At 40.3% G+C, this 18393-nt stretch overlaps 1 pseudogene; it reads right to left on the bottom strand.

The window, feature by feature from the left end:
* Positions 1–1042: 1042 nt before the first annotated feature.
* Positions 1043–9468, bottom strand: Vdac1-ps2 (voltage-dependent anion channel 1, pseudogene 2; annotated as a pseudogene).
* Between the last annotated feature and the right edge of the window lie 8925 nt (positions 9469–18393).

Below are 18393 nucleotides of genomic sequence, written 5' to 3' on the forward strand. Positions count from 1 at the left end.
TCAGGGTTAAACATATGAACTTAAATTGTAAAATAGTATGAAAAAGAATGTTATAAAAAATTTTAAAAGGCAACAATTTATAGAAAGAGTGACAGAAAGGGAAACAAATATGTAGCAAAGAGAATGACAGGGAGCCTTCAAGTCCAATAAAAACAGAATAGAAATAAAAATCCATGTCTTCTAAAATAATGGCACTTCTCAGAACTGTGTGCAAGTTATTGGGTATTGGATCCAAACAATAGTAGTGGCAGAGAAGAGAAAACTTTAGTGAGCTCATGTCCATTGGTAATATTCATCATTCACATCTGCTGAGATGCAAATTTGAAGAGAAAATCAGAACTAGTAATCTCATAGAATCTCACAGTAGTATGTCACCACTATTCCAGCAGGCATCATCCAGCCCTTCCTCATGTCTGTTCTACTCTTGCTTTTACTGTAACTGGAATGGATTTGATAGCTCTTCCCCATAAGGCTGGGATTATATATTCAGACCACCTCCTTCTGCATGTGTCTTCTCAGGACTCTGTAACTGGAGTTAGGCTATGTGCCAGAGGTACCGTTTTGCATACCACGTCCTGTCTTCTTTTCCGTCCTCAGTTTCCCTTTTTGTTATCTAAAGAATCTCTCTACTATGCTAGGACGGTGCTCTGCTTTGCTTATGACAGTCTTCTATCTTGCCGAGGCAGGTTGGTCTGTTTTCAGCCAGTTGAGCCAACACCGGTCCTTGCTGTGAGTCTGAACTCTGTATATTTGCAGTGTGGTGGTCACATTGTCTTGGTATGTTTTGTCCAATTTCTCATCATGCTACATAAGTCATGATTGGATCTTGAAGGATGTTTTCTTGAGCCAAGAAACAGTAATTATATATCTTTCTCCTACCATTCTTTTTTTTTTTTTCATTTCGTTTTTTTTTTTTTCCTTAGCCTGGAGATCTAATGTGGTCTTTATCAACTCTTGCATCCCCAACATACATTTAAAGGTACACTAAATTCTGAAGGTAGCTATGCTGCAAAATAGTTTAAAATTAACGACTGTACAGTATTCATTTATGCTTGACTTTCAGTCCTAAACCAAGCTTGCGGCCACCACATTGACATTCTTGCCATCCACCAGGGCTGACAGCATCAGTTTGATACCTAGTTTTAGAGTCTCAATGGACCCTAAGCCAATCAAGCTGGAGTTGTTCACATTGACCAAAAAGCAGGCATTAGGGTCAACCCGACACTTGGCTCCTATTCCAAAGTGAGTGTTATTGTGTCCTGCAGTCCAGAAGAGATTGACAGCAGTCTCCATCCTCTTGTTCACCTTCTGGTAAATGAAGCCACCAAACTCCGCCCCATCGTTCACATGAGTATGAAGCTGGAATTTGTCCGTCTTGTAGCCAACTGCGAAGTTGTTCTGGGTCACTCAGAACTTCAAGGTCTCAAAATTCATTTGGTGGCCAGCTAGCCAACCCTCATAGCCAAGCACTAGAGCACCCCGGATTGAGGACCCAGCGATGTCAAAATCTACATCACAGCCCAGGTTGATATGCTCACTCTTGTACCCTGTCTTGATTTTTGCATCTTGCCCCGAGCCTAGTGTTAGGCGAAAAAGATGAATCAAAGGTCAGTTTCAATCCACGAGCAAGCTGGTCTTCCACGGTGAGCTCAATGCCCAGGGTATTGTCTGTGTTTCCCTTCTCTGTAAATGTAAGCCCGTAATCAGTCCATCTGTACTTGGTTTCCAGACTGCTGTCCACTTTGGTGGTCTCCGTGTTGGCAGAGCCTGAGCTGGTCAATTCCAATCCATTCTCTGATTTCGTTTTCAAATCAAATTTTATTAAGTCAAAGCCGTAGCCCTTGGTGAAGATATCCTGACTGACTTGCCAAGATCAGTGTATGTGGGAGGCACAGCCAGGCAGAGATGGCTGCAGCAGTGGCAGCTACCGTGGGAGTTGCGGCGAGGCTGGGGGCACACTGAACCACTATATCTTTTTTTGTTTAATTTTATTTTGATTGTATTTTTAAATATAAATTATTTTATCTATTCCCATTCCAGTAGTTACCTCCCTCAGTCCCCGCCCCCACAGTTCCTCATCCAATTCCTCCTCCCCCTTCCCTCTAATAGGATGCTCTTCCCCACCGGACCTACCCCTTCCCTAGGGCCTCAAGGCTTTCAGGAATTAAGCACATCTTCTCCCACTAAGGCCAGACCAAGTAGACCTCTGCTACATATGTTCCAGGAACCTTAGATCAGTCCATTTATGCTCCTGGGAACTGCCTGGGGTCTGAGTTAGTTGAGACTGCTGGTCTCCTTATATGGTCTCTCTCCATTTCGGTTTCTTCAATACTTCCCTGTCTTCAGTCCAATGGTTGAGTGTAAGCATTTGCTTCTGTCTCAATCAGCTGCTGGTTGGTCCTCTATAGTGTCAGGCATTGGTGCCCCCACTCCATACACCCTCACTCCCGCTCCGGCCATGAGATGGATCCTAAGTTGGGCCAGTCATTGGAAAGGAGTTTCCCTCACTCTCTCTACTTCATTTTTGTTCCTGCAGTTCATTTATTAGACAGAAACCATTCTGAGTTAGAGCTTTTGACTGTGGGATGGCAACCCCATCCCTCTACTCGATGCCCTCTCTTTCTACTGGAGGTGGAGTCTACAAGTTCCCTCTCCCCAATGTTGGACATTAGAACTAAGGTCACTCCCATTGAGTCTTGAGAGCCCCTCCCCTCCCAAGGTTCTAGTACATTCTAGAGGTTTCCCCCACCTGCCACTTCATGAAGTTGGATATTTCCATTCATTCTGCTGGCCCTCAGAGTATCTCTCCTGTCTCCTCCACCTCCCCCGGACCCCCATCATCTTACCTAATCTTTTTTTTTTTTATTTATTTTTTTTATTAACTTGAGTATTTCTTATATACATTTGGAGTGTTATTCCCTTTCCCGGTTTCCGGGCAAACATCCCCCTCCCCCCTCCCCTTCCTTATGGGTGTTCCCCTACCAACCCTCCCCCCATTGCCGCCCTCCCCCCATAGACTAGTTCACTGGGGGTTCAGTCTTAGCAGGACCCAGGGCTTCCCCTTCCACTGGTGCTCTTACTAGGATATTCATTGCTACCTATGGGGTCAGAGTCCAGGGTCAGTCCATGTATAGTCTTTAGGTAGTGGCTTAGTCCCTGGAAGCTCTGGTTGCTTGGCATTGTTGTACTTTTGGGGTCTCGAGCCCCTTCAAGCTCTTCCAGTTCTTTCTCTGATTCCTTCAATAGGGGACCTATTCTCAGTTCAGTGGTTTGCTGCTGGCATTCGCCTCTATATTTGCTGTATTCTGGCTGTGTCTCTCAGGAGCGATCTACATCCGGCTCCTGTCGGTCTGCACTTCTTTGCTTCATCCATCTTGTCTAATTGGGTGGCTGTATATGTATGGGCCACATGTGGGGCAGGCTCTGAATGGGTGTTCCTTCAGTCTCTGTTTTAATCTTTGCCTCTCCCTTCCCTGCCAAGGGTATTCTTTTTCCTCATTTAAAGAAGGAGTGAAGCATTCACATTTTGATCATCCGTCTTGAGTTTCGTTTGTTCTAGGGATCTAGGGTAATTCAAGCATTTGGGCTAATAGCCACTTATCAATGAGTGCATACCATGTATGTCTTTCTGTGATTGGGTTAGCTCACTCAGGATGATATTTTCCAGTTCCAACCATTTGCCTACGAATTTCATAAACTCGTTGTTTTTGATAGCTGAGTAATATTCCATTGTGTAGATGTACCACATTTTCTGTATCCATTCCTCTGTTGAAGGGCATCTGGGTTCTTTCCATTTTCTGGCTATTATAAATAAGGCTGCGATGAACATAGTGGAGCACGTGTCTCTTTTATATGTTGAGGCATCTTTTGGGTATATGCCCAAGAGAGGTATAGCTGGATCCTCAGGCAGTTCAATGTCCAATTTTCTGAGGAACCTCCAGACTGATTTCCAGAATGGTTTTACCAGTCTGCAATCCCACCAACAATGGAGGAGTGTTCCTCTTTCTCCACATCCTCGCCAGCATCTGCTGTCACCTGAGTTTTTGATCTTAGCCAATCGCACTGGTGTGAGGTGAAATCTCAGGGTTGTTTTGATTTGCATTTCCCTTATGACTAAAGATGTTGAACATTTCTTTAGGTGTTTCTCAGCCATTCGGCATTCCTCAGCTGTGAATTCTTTGTTTAGCTCTGAACCCCATTTTTTAATAGGGTTATTTGTTTCCCTGCGGTCTAACTTCTTGAGTTCTTTGTATATTTTGGAAATAAGGCCTCTATCTGTTGTAGGATTGGTAAAGATCTTTTCCCAATCTGTTGGTTGCCCTTTTGTCCTAACCACAGTGTCCTTTGCCTTACAGAAGCTTTGCAGTTTTATGAGATCCCATTTGTCGATTCTTGATCTTAGAGCATAAGCCATTGGTGTTTTGTTCAGGAAATTTTTTCCAGTGCCCATGTGTTCCAGATGCTTCCCTAGTTTTTCCTCTATTAGTTTGAGTGTGTCTGGTTTGATGTGGAGGTCCTTGATCCACTTGGACTTAAGCTTTGTACAGGGTGATAAGGATGGATCGATCTGCATTCTTCTACATGTTGCCCTCCAGTTGAACCAGCACCATTTGCTGAAAATGCTATCTTTTTTCCATTGGACAGTTTTGGCTCCTTTGTCAAAAATCAAGTGACCATAGGTGTGTGGGTTCATTTCTGGGTCTTCAATTCTATTCCATTGGTCTATCTGTCTGTCTCTGTACCAATACCATGCAGTTTTTATCACTATTGCTCTGTAATACTGCTTGAGTTCAGGGATAGTGATTCCCCCTGAAGTCCTTTTATTGTTGAGGATAGCTTTAGCTATCCTGGGTTTTTTGTTATTCCAGATGAATTTGCAAATTGTTCTGTCTAACTCTTTGAAGAATTGGATTGGTATTTTGATGGGGATTGCATTGAATCTGTAGATTGCTTTTGGTAAAATGGCCATTTTTACCATATTAATCCTGCCAATCCATGAGCATGGGAGATCTTTCCATCTTCTGAGGTCTTCTTCAATTTCTTTCCTCAGTGTCTTGAAGTTCTTATTGTACAGATCTTTTACTTGCTTGGTTAAAGTCACACCGAGGTACTTTATATTATTTGGGTCTATTATGAAGGGTGTCGTTTCCCTAATTTCTTTCTCGGCTTGTTTCTCTTTTGTATAGAGGAAGGCAACTGATTTATTTGAGTTAATTTTATACCCAGCCACTTTGCTGAAGTTGTTTATCAGCTTTAGTAGTTCTCTGGTGGAACTTTTGGGATCACTTAAATATACTATCATGTCATCTGCAAATAGTGATATTTTGACCTCTTCTTTTCCGATCTGTATCCCTTTGATCTCCTTTTGTTGTCTGATTGCTCTGGCTAGAACTTCAAGAACTATATTGAATAAGTAGGGAGAGAGTGGGCAGCCTTGTCTAGTCCCTGATTTTAGTGGGATTGCTTCAAGTTTCTCTCCATTTAGTTTAATGTTAGCAACTGGTTTGCTGTATATGGCTTTTACTATATTTAGGTATGGGCCTTGAATCCCTATTCTTTCCAGGACTTTTATCATGAAGGGGTGTTGAATTTTGTCAAATGCTTTCTCAGCATCTAATGAAATGATCATGTGGTTCTGTTCTTTCAGTTTGTTTATATAATGGATCACGTTGATGGTTTTCCGTATATTAAACCATCCCTGCATGCCTGGGATGAAGCCTACTTGATTATGGTGGATGATTGTTTTGATGTGCTCTTGAATTCGGTTTGCCAGAATTTTATTGAGTATTTTTGCGTCGATATTCATAAGGGAAATTGGTCTGAAGTTCTCTTTCTTTGTTGTGTCTTTGTGTGGTTTAGGTATAAGAGTAATTGTGGCTTCGTAGAAGGAATTCGGTAGGGCTCCATCTGTTTCAATTTTGTGGAATAGTTTGGATAATATTGGTATGAGGTCTTCTATGAAGGTTTGATAGAATTCTGCACTAAACCCGTCTGGACCTGGGCTCTTTTTGGTTGGGAGACCTTTAATGACTGCTTCTATTTCCTTAGGAGTTATGGGGTTGTTTAACTGGTTTATCTGTTCCTGATTTAACTTCGATACCTGGTATCTGTCTAGGAAATTGTCCATTTCCTGAAGATTTTCAAATTTTGTTGAATATAGGTTTTTATAGTAAGATCTGATGATTTTTTGAATTTCCTCCGAATCTGTAGTTATGTCTCCCTTTTCATTTCTGATTTTGTTAATTTGGACACACTCTCTGTGTCCTCTCGTTAGTCTGGCTAAGGGTTTATCTATCTTGTTGATTTTCTCAAAGAACCAACTTTTGGTTCTGTTGATTCTTTCTATGGTCCTTTTTGTTTCTACTTGGTTGATTTCAGCTCTGAGTTTGATTATTTCCTGCCTTCTACTCCTCCTGGGTGTATTTGCTTCTTTTTGTTCTAGAGCTTTTAGGTGTGCTGTCAAGCTGCTGACATATGCTCTTTCCTGTTTCTTTCTGCAGGCACTCAGCGCTATGAATTTTCCTCTTAGCACAGCTTTCATTGTGTCCCATAAGTTTGAGTATGTTGTATCTTCATTTTCATTAAATTCTAAAAAGTTTTTAATTTCTTTCTTTATTTCTTCCTTGACCAGGTTATCATTGAGTAGAGCATTGTTCAATTTCCACGTATATGTGGGCATTCTTCCCTTATTGATATTGAAGACCAGTTTTAGGCCGTGGTGGTCCGATAGCACGCATGGGATTATTTCTATCTTTCTGTACCTGTTGAGGCCCGTTTTTTGACCAATTATATGGTCAATTTTGGAGAAAGTACCATGAGGAGCTGAGAAGAAGGTATATCCTTTTGCTTTAGGATAGAATGTTCTATAAATATCCGTTAAGTCCATTTGGCTCATGACTTCTCTTAGTCTGTCTACATCACTGTTTAATTTCTGTTTCCATGATCTGTCCATTGATGAGAGTGGGGTGTTGAAATCTCCCACTATTATTGTGTGAGGTGCAATGTGTGTTTTGAGCTTTAGTAAGGTTTCTTTTACGTATGTAGGTGCCCTTGTATTTGGGGCATAGATATTTAGGATTGAGAGTTCATCTTGGTTGATTTTTCCTTTGATGAATATGAAGTGTCCTTCCTTATCTTTTTTGATGACTTTTAGTTGGAAATTGATTTTATTTGATATTAGAATGGCTACTCCAGCTTGCTTCTTCTGACCATTTGCTTGGAAAGTTGTTTTCCAGCCTTTCACTCTGAGGTAGTGTCTGTCTTGTCTCTGAGGTGTGTTTCCTGTAGGCAGCAGAATGCAGGGTCCTCGTTGCGTATCCAGTTTGTTAATCTATGTCTTTTTATTGGGGAGTTGAGGCCATTGATATTGAGAGATATTAAGGAATAGTGATTATTGCTTCCCGTTATATTCATATTTGATGTGAGGTTATGTTTGTGTGCTTTCATTCTCTTTGTTTTGTTGTCAAGACGATTAGTTTCTTGCTTCTTCTAGGGTATAGCTTGCCTCCTTATGTTGGGCTTTACCATTTATTATCCTTTGTAGTGCTGGATTTGTAGAAAGATATTGTGTAAATTTGGTTTTGTCATGGAATATCTTGGTTTCTCCATCAATGTTAATTGAGAGTTTTGCTGGATACAGTAATCTGGGCTGGCATTTGTGTTCTCTTAGGGTCTGTATAACATCAGTCCAGGATCTTCTGGCCTTCATAGTTTCTGGCGAGAAGTCTGGTGTGATTCTGATAGGTCTCCCTTTATATGTTACTTGACCTTTTTCCCTTACTGCTTTTAATATTCTTTCTTTATTTTGTGCGTTTGGTGTTTTGACAATTATGTGACGGGAGGTGTTTCTTTTCTGGTCCAATCTATTTGGAGTTCTGTAGGCTTCCTGTATGTCTATGGGTATCTCTTTTTTTAGACAAGGGAAGTTTTCTTCTATGATTTTGTTGAAGATATTTACTGGTCCTTTGAGCTGGGAGTCTTCACTCTCTTCTATACCTATTATCCTTAGGTTTGATCTTCTCATTGAGTCCTGGATTTCCTGTATGTTTTGGACCAGTAGCTTTTTCTGCTTTACATTATCTTTGACAGTTGAGTCAATGATTTCTATGGAATCTTCTGCTCCTGAGATTCTCTCTTCCATCTCTTGTATTCTGTTGGTGAAGCTTGTATCTACAGCTCCTTGTCTCTTCTTTTGGTTTTCTATATCCAGGGTTGTTTCCATGTGTTCTTTCTTGATTGCTTCTATTTCCATTTTTAATTCCTTCAACTGTTTGATTGTGTTTTCCTGGAATTCTTTCAGGGATTTTTGCGATTCCTCTCTGTAGGCTTCTACTTGTTTATTAATGTTTTCCTGTGTTTCCCTAAGTGTGTTCATGTCTTTCTTGAAGTCCTCCAGCATCATGATCAAATATGATTTTGAAACTAGATCTTGCTTTTCTGGTGTGTTTGGATATTCCATGTTTGTTTTGGTGGGAGAATTGGGCTCCGATGATGGCATGTAGTCTTGGTTTCTGTTGCTTGGGTTCCTGCGCTTGCCTCTCGCCATCAGATTATCTCTAGTGTTACTTTGTTCTGCTATTTCTGACAGTGGCTAGACTGTCCTATAAGCCTGTGTGTCAGGAGTGCTGTAGACCTGTTTTCCTCTCTTTCAGTCAGTTATGGGGACAGTGTGTTCTGCTTTTGGGCGTGTAGTTTTTCCTCTCTACAGGTCTTCAGCTGTTCCTGTGGGCCTGTGTCTTGAGTTCACCAGGCAGCTTTCTTGCAGCAGAAAATTTGGTCTTACCTGTGGTCCCGAGGCTCAAGTTAGCTCGTGGGGTGCTGCCCAGGGGCTCTCTGCAGCGGCAGCAACCAGGAAGACCTGTGCTGCCCCTTCCGGGAGCTTCAGTGCACCAGGGTTCCAGATGGTCTTTGGCTTTTTCCTCTGGCGTCAGAGATGTGTGTGCAGGGAGCAGTCACTTCTGGTTTCCCAGGCTTGTCTGCCTCTCTGAAGGTTTAGCTCTCCCTCCCACGGGATTTGGGTGCAGAGAACTGTTTATCCGGTCTGTTTCTTTCAGGTTCCGGCGGTGTCTCTGGCAGGGGTCCTGCCGCTCCTGGGCCCTCCCCCACGGGAGCCCAGAGGCCTTATACAGTTTCCTCTTGGGCCAGGGATGTGGGCAGGGGTGAGCTGTGTTGGTGGTCTCTTCCGCTCTGCAGCCTCAGGAGTGCCCACCTGACCAGGCGGTTGGGTCTCTCTCTCACCGGGTCTGGGAGCAGAGAGCTGCTGCTGGCCGGGATCTGCGGGTCATCTTACCTAATCTTGTTCTTCTTTTCCCCCTTCCCCTCCCTTCTCCCAATCAGGTCGCACTCCCTTGCCTTCCCTTCTTTCTTCTTTATTAGTGATGTTAACTTTAGAGGATCCACACGTAGGAAGCCCTGTTGATTTCTCACTGAAGCTTATTGCCTTACCTTAAGGTTATTTCGAAGGCACATGATTATCTATTAAACTTTGCACGTCTCTCCAAATTGCTACCAGAAAAGTTTCATGGAGGAAATACCCTGATGATCAGCCACTATTATTGTTATTATTAAATATCAACTTTTACATGTAATTGGTACATATTACCTCATGTCATCCTCAAAGCAGCATTAATGGAAGAAGTTATTTTTCTGTCTTTCTGAAAAATGATGAAAACTGTTGATTTGAGAAAGCCATTGTGTCATAATCTCACAGAGCCAAAAGCCAAACATAGGAAATGTGATAACAGCATTGTGCATGTTCTGTTCCTTCTAAACTCTATGAGCTCTACAAGTGGCCTATATTCTCATTCTTTGACTAAGTCTGTTTTATATTTATCACCTGTCACTTTTTACATAGTCCAAATTTTACTCAAATAATATCTAACATGGATAATTTATAGAAATGTATACATTTGCATCTAATGAGCATATGATAACTACAAAAAAAACTTTTTCAGAGTAACATGACAGCAGGTGAACAATAGAAGCGTGATTTCACTTAGATTCTGCTCATGACGATTTTCAGTGCGTTTTGGTGTTTGTTTTTTGACAAAGGTTTAAAAAAAGGAAAAGCAATTTCTAATTCCTCTGTGTCTGACTTCAGAGGCTACTGCAAATCTACTATATTCATAATTCACCGAGTAAGTATCTAATGCAATTTGAGATGTAGCTAGCCATTCACCAACATCGTTTGTGATGGGCAGCTGTCATTCATTATACTGTATCATTTATGCTGAAGCAGCAAGTGCTATCCCTTGTAGTGAGTTGGACTTCAATTCACAATTTTACTCATTTTTCCTATCACATCAAAAACACAGAACTAAACCTTGTTAAGACCCAAGAAGACCTCTGTGACCCAGATAGAAGGAAAAGTCTGTTTAACAGGTGAAAAGGGGAAGGCCTGAAAATTTAAGTAGCTGAGTACATTTTCTTTTTTCTTTTTTTATTAAGTACTGAGGCAAAAATCAGATTGTCTGTAGGCCAAGTATGTCTGGTGGCATGAACTTATTACCGCATCCTAGAATAAACTTTGGGGGACGTGCATAATTATTTGAAAACATGCTGAATTTCTCAGATTCTTGCTACTTTATGATGTTTACTAAAATACTTTAAAAAAAACTCTTTACTGATCCAGTTTTACAAAGCCAAACTAAAATGAAGTGCAGCCTCTTGACCACGAGGGGGTGCAAGCCCCAGCATGTCCTAAATCGTTTTTATGGACTCAGCAGGACTTTCAGACTCTTATGGTATATGAAAGGGGGTGGGGGCGGGGGTTGATCTCTTTGGAAAATCGAAAGTAAAGCCAGAGGACTTTGTATTTTGAAGGTCAGCATCCTTTGAACCACACCTGATGGTAAATGTGTGTCTTTGAGTTATGAAACTTGATTGAGGACTGACAGATTGTGATAAAAAGAAATCAAAGAAATGAGACCTCTACGTTCTCTACACTATTTTTAGCATTATAAAATTTGAAAGCGTCTGTCAGCCGAGTTAGCCACAAGGGTTCTTAAGGTATTGATTTGGGGGGAAATTCCTCTTGATAGACAACCCCGGGTTTTAATGATGAACACTTCCAAAGGCGATCTGGTAGGCCATCATGTCAAGTCATGCAAATTGCAAGGAGTCTGCTCCACATCCACGATGTGGCACACTCTGGACGCCTTTGCATAACTTTGCTTCTGAAAGCACTGTTTGTATATCTAGAAATTATTTGAAAGCTTGTTTCCTCAGAGGCATAACACAACTATTGTCCTATCCCTTGGCCAGTTTTGTTTGAATCTTTCCTTTCATGCAGATTGTCAGCATGCTCCACAATTATGAAGAGTCTCTGATTGTAAAATAAAATAATAAAAAGAAAAATCAGTAGGAGAGGGCCTGGGGTGAATTTATAATGCATTTAAAGTGTGAAGCTGTCCATTTAACCCTTAACAATATTCATTTTCTTCACAGTGTGCAAACCTTGTCAGTAGTTTGAAAAGCTATGAATTTAAATAACCTTAAGCAGCCTGAAAAATGAATAATTTGATAGGTATATCTGGCAGATGGTTGAAATGTCTGGGTTTTTTTTTTCTCCCTGAGAATATGCTACAAGGTTTCTGCCAAACTTAGGTTGGAAGGAGGAAAAATTCAAACAATAAATGCTTTCTATTTGCACAATACCAACACTAAGATAACAGCTAAGAAGAACTGTTGCCCGTCCCTCCTCCCCTGGGCTTTTCTAGGATGACCCGAGCAGCAAGGGCTTTGCTTGTTATTGTTTTTAATGATTTGTTTAACCTTGTCGGAGATAATATTAGATTGCCTGAGATTAAAATCAATGGCTGCCCTGTGCCTTTCCCCGGTGCCTTTTTGTTTTATAAAGCTTAATATTTATTTCAGTATTAATATGTATTTCAACAAGTAGACTTACATTTTGATTGGCATCTCACTGAAGGGACACCAGTGAGAAGCAGTATATTTCTTTTTCCCTCAGGCTATTATGTGTGCAGACACACACCCTACCTTTTGCAAATAGCTGGAGAAAAATAGCTAAAAATAATATTGTAGAGCTAGGCCAATACAAACCTTTAGCAAAATCCATTTACTACAGACCAGTGTCATGACCAGAGGTATAGGTTGCATATCAAATAGATTCCCCAGTAACACCTGCCGTTATAATAAATAACCTTGGCACGAGGATGCCTAGGAATGAACAAGATGCATCAAAAACAAGGATTATATTCCAGGCTCCCCAAAAAACCAACTAAACAAAAATACCAATGTCAAGACGGAAGAAGACATTTTAACTAAGAATCAAGAATATACTAAGGATGTCAAGATATCTCAATAGAGAGAAACACTTACCACATGCAGTGGCATGCACCTGTAATCCTGACACTCCTACAGTGAAGAGGCAGAGACAGGAGTATCTCCCAGAAGCTCACACTGGCCAATTATGACAGAATACACAGCGAGACAGAAACAAAGATTTGCCTCAGCAAGGTGGATGGAATGAATCACTCCCCCAGACTTGTCCTCTGATGTTCACATGTTTTTTACACACACATGCACACAGAGAAGGGGGGAGAGGGAGGAGGAGAGGAGAGAGAGACACAGACAGACAGACAGACAGATGGACAGACAGACAGATGGACAGAGACAGAGAGACAGAGAGAGACAGGGAAAGATTTTACAATTTTTAAAGAATACTTTAAATACAATACTATCAGTGACTACTAACGTATTAGCCCTAAGTTCTATTGGCCTTCAAAAGATAGGTACAAACAAGAAGTATTTAAGGATGTCTTACAATTCAAAATTCCTGTTGATTCCCAACATGATAATCAACCTTTCTTAAATATAGTAGAGTTGAGACAGTCATGATAGTAATAAATACAGATAAAGAATTCTTAAAAGTCAAATTCATCTACATGATTTAAAAGATCATAAAAAGTTAAATTACCCAGATAATAATGAAATTAAATATAACCTTTTTGATTTTAAATATTCATTTTATTATCTTTTTAAAACGTCTCTCTCTCCCTCCCTCCCTCTCTCTCTCTCTCTCTCTTTCTCTCTCTCTCTCTCTCTCTGTGTGTGTGTGTGTGTGTGTGTGTGTGTGTGTGTGTGTGTGTGTGTGGTTTTGTCTATGTGCACAGATGTCAGTGCCCTCAAAGTCAGAACCATTGGGTTTAAATGACAGGTGGTGAGAGTTGCCCGTCATCGGTGCTGGGAATCGCATCTGAGTTGTCTGAAAGCTTAGTACATATTGGATTGTTCAGCCATGTCTCTAGCTTGCTTTTCTAATTTTTCTTCCTTTTATTAAAAATGAATTCTCTTTTTTGAACACTCTATCTTGATTACAGTTTTCCCTCCCCTTACTCCTCCCAGTTCCTCCCCACCTCCTCTCCCCCATCTGGATCCATTCCTTTCTTTTATGAGAAAATAACTGGTTTCTAGGAGACAACCACAACATATAAAAAATATATAAAGATAAAACAAAAATCATCACATCAAAGTTGGCCAAGATTATTCAACTGAAGGAAAGGAGTCCCACATATGGCACAGGACTCAAGAACCTGCTCTCACAGACTCTACAGTCCAGTGCCTTTCTCCACACAAAGTTTCCAACGTATCACAAAACACTTTGTAAACATATCATTCTTAGATTGTTAGTAGCAAACAATGACAAAAATTGACTATAAATTTAGAATATTTGAAAATATAATATTTATTATTTTAAAATTGTGAGATAAGTAGAAATTTGACACATTTTTTACTTTTAGTCTCTTTGATATTAATGTCTTTAGTATAAGTTTGATATTTCAAAGCAGTATTTTTGGTTCAAACAACAATTTTTTGAGAATTTCCATTTAACAACTAGGATACAGACCCTCACTTTGTACCTTGGTAATGCATCCATTCTACCTATGGACATATACCATGAGGAGAACTGTTATACCAAGCACTCAGGTACATGATTCAAAAGTTGTAAGGTTATCAGAGACTATAACAAATTTCCGTGGAATGTGCAAGGAAAGAATCAGAAAATATTTTGCTTCTGCTTAAAATTTTTGTTTTATTGAAAGGGAAAAAAACATAGTAAGTAAGAAAAGTCCAGGGCTTAGCAAATGGAACACCGTATGAAAAGACATGAAGCTATTTTAAACAGGCTGAACATATGAGAAGAATTCCAATGAGGGTCAGTGAGTTTCAGGGCATATAATAAGGTAGACAAATTTAACAGGTCAGTTACATACAGCAAATGTAGACCAGATTATGGTGATATTTATGAGAAATGAATACCCATTGTTATACTAGGGACATGCTCTCTACAACAGATAAACAGTACACATTTCATACCTTATATCCAATGTACTGCCCTCACCTTCTAGTCTTTGATATTGGGCCTTTTTTAAAAAGCCATATTCAGTGACTAAATGTGTGCCTTCTTATTTTTCTATTCTGATGAGCCAGCATGGCCAGAACAACCACGAACAGGTAATCATGAGCTGCACACAAATCAATATTCCTGTGATACACTGTGACCAAGAATCTAAGCAAAAACAACCTCCAAAGATGAGCAAATGCCACATAATTTCATGTGACATAGACGTGCAGGGATGTCTAACTCCATTGCTGAGGATCTGAAATAGCGGACACGGCATAGTGAGTCAGAGCTACTAATTTTATGGAGGTCATGAAGCAAAAAAGAAACAGAGAAAAAAGGACCCAGAATATGATATATCATTTGGACACGTCTTAAATGATCTACCCCCCCCCCCAATAAAGCCTCATCTTCCACATCTTTACTACTTTCATAGAGTCCATTAAGTTATGAGTTCATCATTGATTAGGGCATTGATTAGGGAACACTTCCTTGTTCCCACCCATGAACATTACACTGGAGACCCAAGCTTCAACATGTGAGCCTTTAGGGAACACTTCATACTTTTATATTCAGATCACAACACTCTGTCCCTGATACCCAGTCTTTGTCCATATTATTGAGGAGAATATATTTTGACAAAGTTTGAGTACCATGGAATCTTAAAATTCCTAGAATTTCGTAGGCAAATGGTTGGAACTGGAAAATATCATCCTGAGTGAGCTAACCCAATCACAGAAAGACATACATGGTATGCACTCATTGATAAGTGGCTATTAGCCCAAATGCTTGAATTACCCTAGATCCCTAGAACAAACGAAACTCAAGACGGATGATCAAAATGTGAATGCTTCACTCCTTCTTTAAATGAGGAAAAAGAATACCCTTGGCTGGGAAGGGAGAGGCAAAGATTAAAACAGAGGGAACACCCATTCAGAGCCTGCCCCACAGGTGGCCCATACATATACAGCCACCCAATTAGACAAGATGGATGAAGCAAAGAAGTGCAGACCGACAGGAGCCGGATGTAGATCACTCCTGAGAGACACAGCCAGAATACAGCAAATACAGAGGCGAATGCCAGCAGCAAACCACTGAACTGAGAATAGGTCCCCCGTTGAAGGAATCAGAGAAAGAACTGGAAGAGCTTGAAGGGGCTCGAGACCCCATATGTACAACAATGTCAAGCAACCAGAGCTTCCAGGGACTAAGCCACTACCTAAAGACTATACATGGACTGACCCTGGACTCTGACCTCATAGGTAGCAATGAATATCCTAGTAAGAGCACCAGTGGAAGGGGAAGCCCTGGGTCCTGCTAAGACTGAACCCCCAGTGAACTAGACTATGGGGGGAGGGCGGCAATGGGGGGAGGGTTGGGAGGGGAACACCCATAAGGAAGGGGAGGGGGGAGGGGGATTTTGCCCGGAAACCGGGAAAGGGAATAACACTTGAAATGTATATAAGAAATACTCAAGTTAATAAAAAAAAATGTTTAAAAAAAAAATTCCTAGAATTTGAAATCTAAGTTCAAAGACTACATTGAGATTCAAGACAAATTTCTGTAGGATCCTTTAGAATGCATGAAGTAAGTCACATACTTCCAGTATACAATGATGGATTGTACACAGTCTCAGTCCTCAATAGAGAAATGGGAAAACATCAAGAAGAAAGGAATACTGAAGCACAACAGTGCAAGCATTACTCTTGTAATTCTGTGACTTGACTGCTCTCTATGGAATAGGGTGGCATAATGGGAACTCTAAAAGGTTTGACAGCTGAAATGTCACCTCTTCATATGTCTCTGATGTCTGATATCTGACTGTAACTTCCCACAACAGAAAGTGTACATTGTAGGTATTTCTAACTTCTTGAGATCTCTTTGGAGACTTCATCATCATTGTCATAGCATTGCTCATTACGGACTCTGTTAAATAAGTTTTATTTGTTTTGCTTTTGTAAACTTGATATAAACTAGAGTCATTTGGAAAGAGGGAACTTCAATCAATTAACAAATTGTCTCTATCAGATAATCCTATGGGCCTGTCTGAGGAATATTTTTTTCACTAATGTTTGGTATATAGTGAAGGACTCAGTCTGTATTGGACGGTACTGCCCCTGCAAAGCAAGCTTAGTAAGCCATGAGGCAAGCATTTTCCATGGCCTCTGCTTTGAGTTCTGCCTTCAGTTCCCTGGTTGCATTCTTACCTAACTTCCCTGTGATAAGGATATATAAGCCAAACAAACCCTTTCTTACACCCAAGTTGCTTTGGTTCACGTTTTATAACAGCAGCAGAACATCAAATAGGACAATATCTTTCCAGAGCCTCCCTTCATGAACTTGAACACTTTGACATATTTCCTGGCCTTCCAAGCTATTTGAAATCTTTGAAAGGTGACATCCCCTATGACACTGTTTCTCTTGTATTCTGCATACCTGTAAAACTAGAATCTTATGGTTGATGCCAAGGTCTACTGCCTGCTTAAGAAGGAGCTGAACCCCCTATATCTCAGACGCATGGACTCTCAATGATTAGAAGGCTCAGAACAGTTTAGCAATTCCAAGAACAAACTGCCTAGACATCCCTGTACAAACAGAGAAGCATTCTCTTCTTTAGAGAAACAGTTTCAAATTAATTTACATTTACAAACCTTTAAATGGGTATTAGATGAGGTTTTATTGCTTCTTGATTTGCCTCTAAGGTGTTGTTCCTGCTGTCCTGGTGCAAATGATCCACTTGATTTACTTTTAAACTTTTTGGTTTTTTCCTTGGTTGGTTTGTTTTATATGTGTGTGCATGTAAGCTGGTGCATCCATCACAGTGAGAGGATAACTTTCAGAAGTTCATTCTTTCCACTATGTATGTTCTGAGGATTAAACTCTAAGGCTTGGTGTCAAGCACCATTAACTACTGAATCAGCCTGCCCTACCTTGACTTATTTTTCATGACATTGATATCTTTAGAATTCATAGTATCCTTAAACTCAAGTTTATTTTCTGGAAAAATAATAGCAAGTTGTTTTTCCAATCTTTCCATTCTTTTTTAGCTCATGATTCTCAGTGTAGAGCTGGCTAAAAGCAGCCACTGAAATCCTTGTCACAATCTCAGTATTTTTCATAAATTCCTACACAAGATAAATCCAACACATTACCTTTAAAGTCTTGTATCATGAAGAAAATAAATACAAATTATTTTTATAAAGACAACATATGTTATTTCTAGTTCAGTTCCCAATATATCCTCTGAAGCTTCACAAGAATCACTTTTTACAAGATTCCTGTCGGTGTTTTGGCTCTTTTAAAATTAAACAGTCAAAATGTCAGAGGGGAAAATCAAGGCAAGATAGAAAGAGGAAAATCAGGGGAACATGGATATGAGAAAAGAGAGAAGCCCCTCATCCTGGAAGTCTTTATCAAGCCTACAGAGATAAATTCTAGCACAGTTAGGATTTGCTGTAAGGGCTGCTGACAGAATTAATGTTTGTTTCATATAGAAATATTTAATGGCAAAGTAGAGGCTTCAGACCTAGACAGGCATGACCTTGAGTAGGACTTCATTTTATCCCTCAAACATTGTCTAAGGATATCAAGCAGGGATGGAGAAATGGTTCTGTGGATACAAGGAACTGCTACTATTCTTTGAAAAGTCCAAACTGTTGGGAGCTATGCTCTTAAAACCTTCCATTATTGATGTTAATATTATAGTTAGAGTTAAATATGACTGGGTTCATTAAGAGGTCAGGACGATGGAAAATCCCCAGCCAGCTGCCGAAGGCTAATACAAATCTGGTGGTCAGGAAGCCTAATGATATGACAAACTTGTGAACTTTCTGAGAAACCAATATCCTATTGACATCAGCCGATTGCCTGACCACAAGAGCACTGTGTCCTTGGCTTGCATAGCTGTTTCCAGCTTCCCAACTCCCTCTGTTACCCCTGCTATGGTATAAATTCAGGCTCGGGAAAAAATAAAATTTGTTGCCTTGATCACACTCTTGTCTTGGCGTCATTCATGTCTCGTCCCCCATTCT

Source organism: Rattus norvegicus, chromosome 5 (genome assembly GCF_036323735.1).
Source record: "Rattus norvegicus strain BN/NHsdMcwi chromosome 5, GRCr8, whole genome shotgun sequence".
Lineage (NCBI taxonomy): Eukaryota > Metazoa > Chordata > Mammalia > Rodentia > Muridae > Rattus > Rattus norvegicus.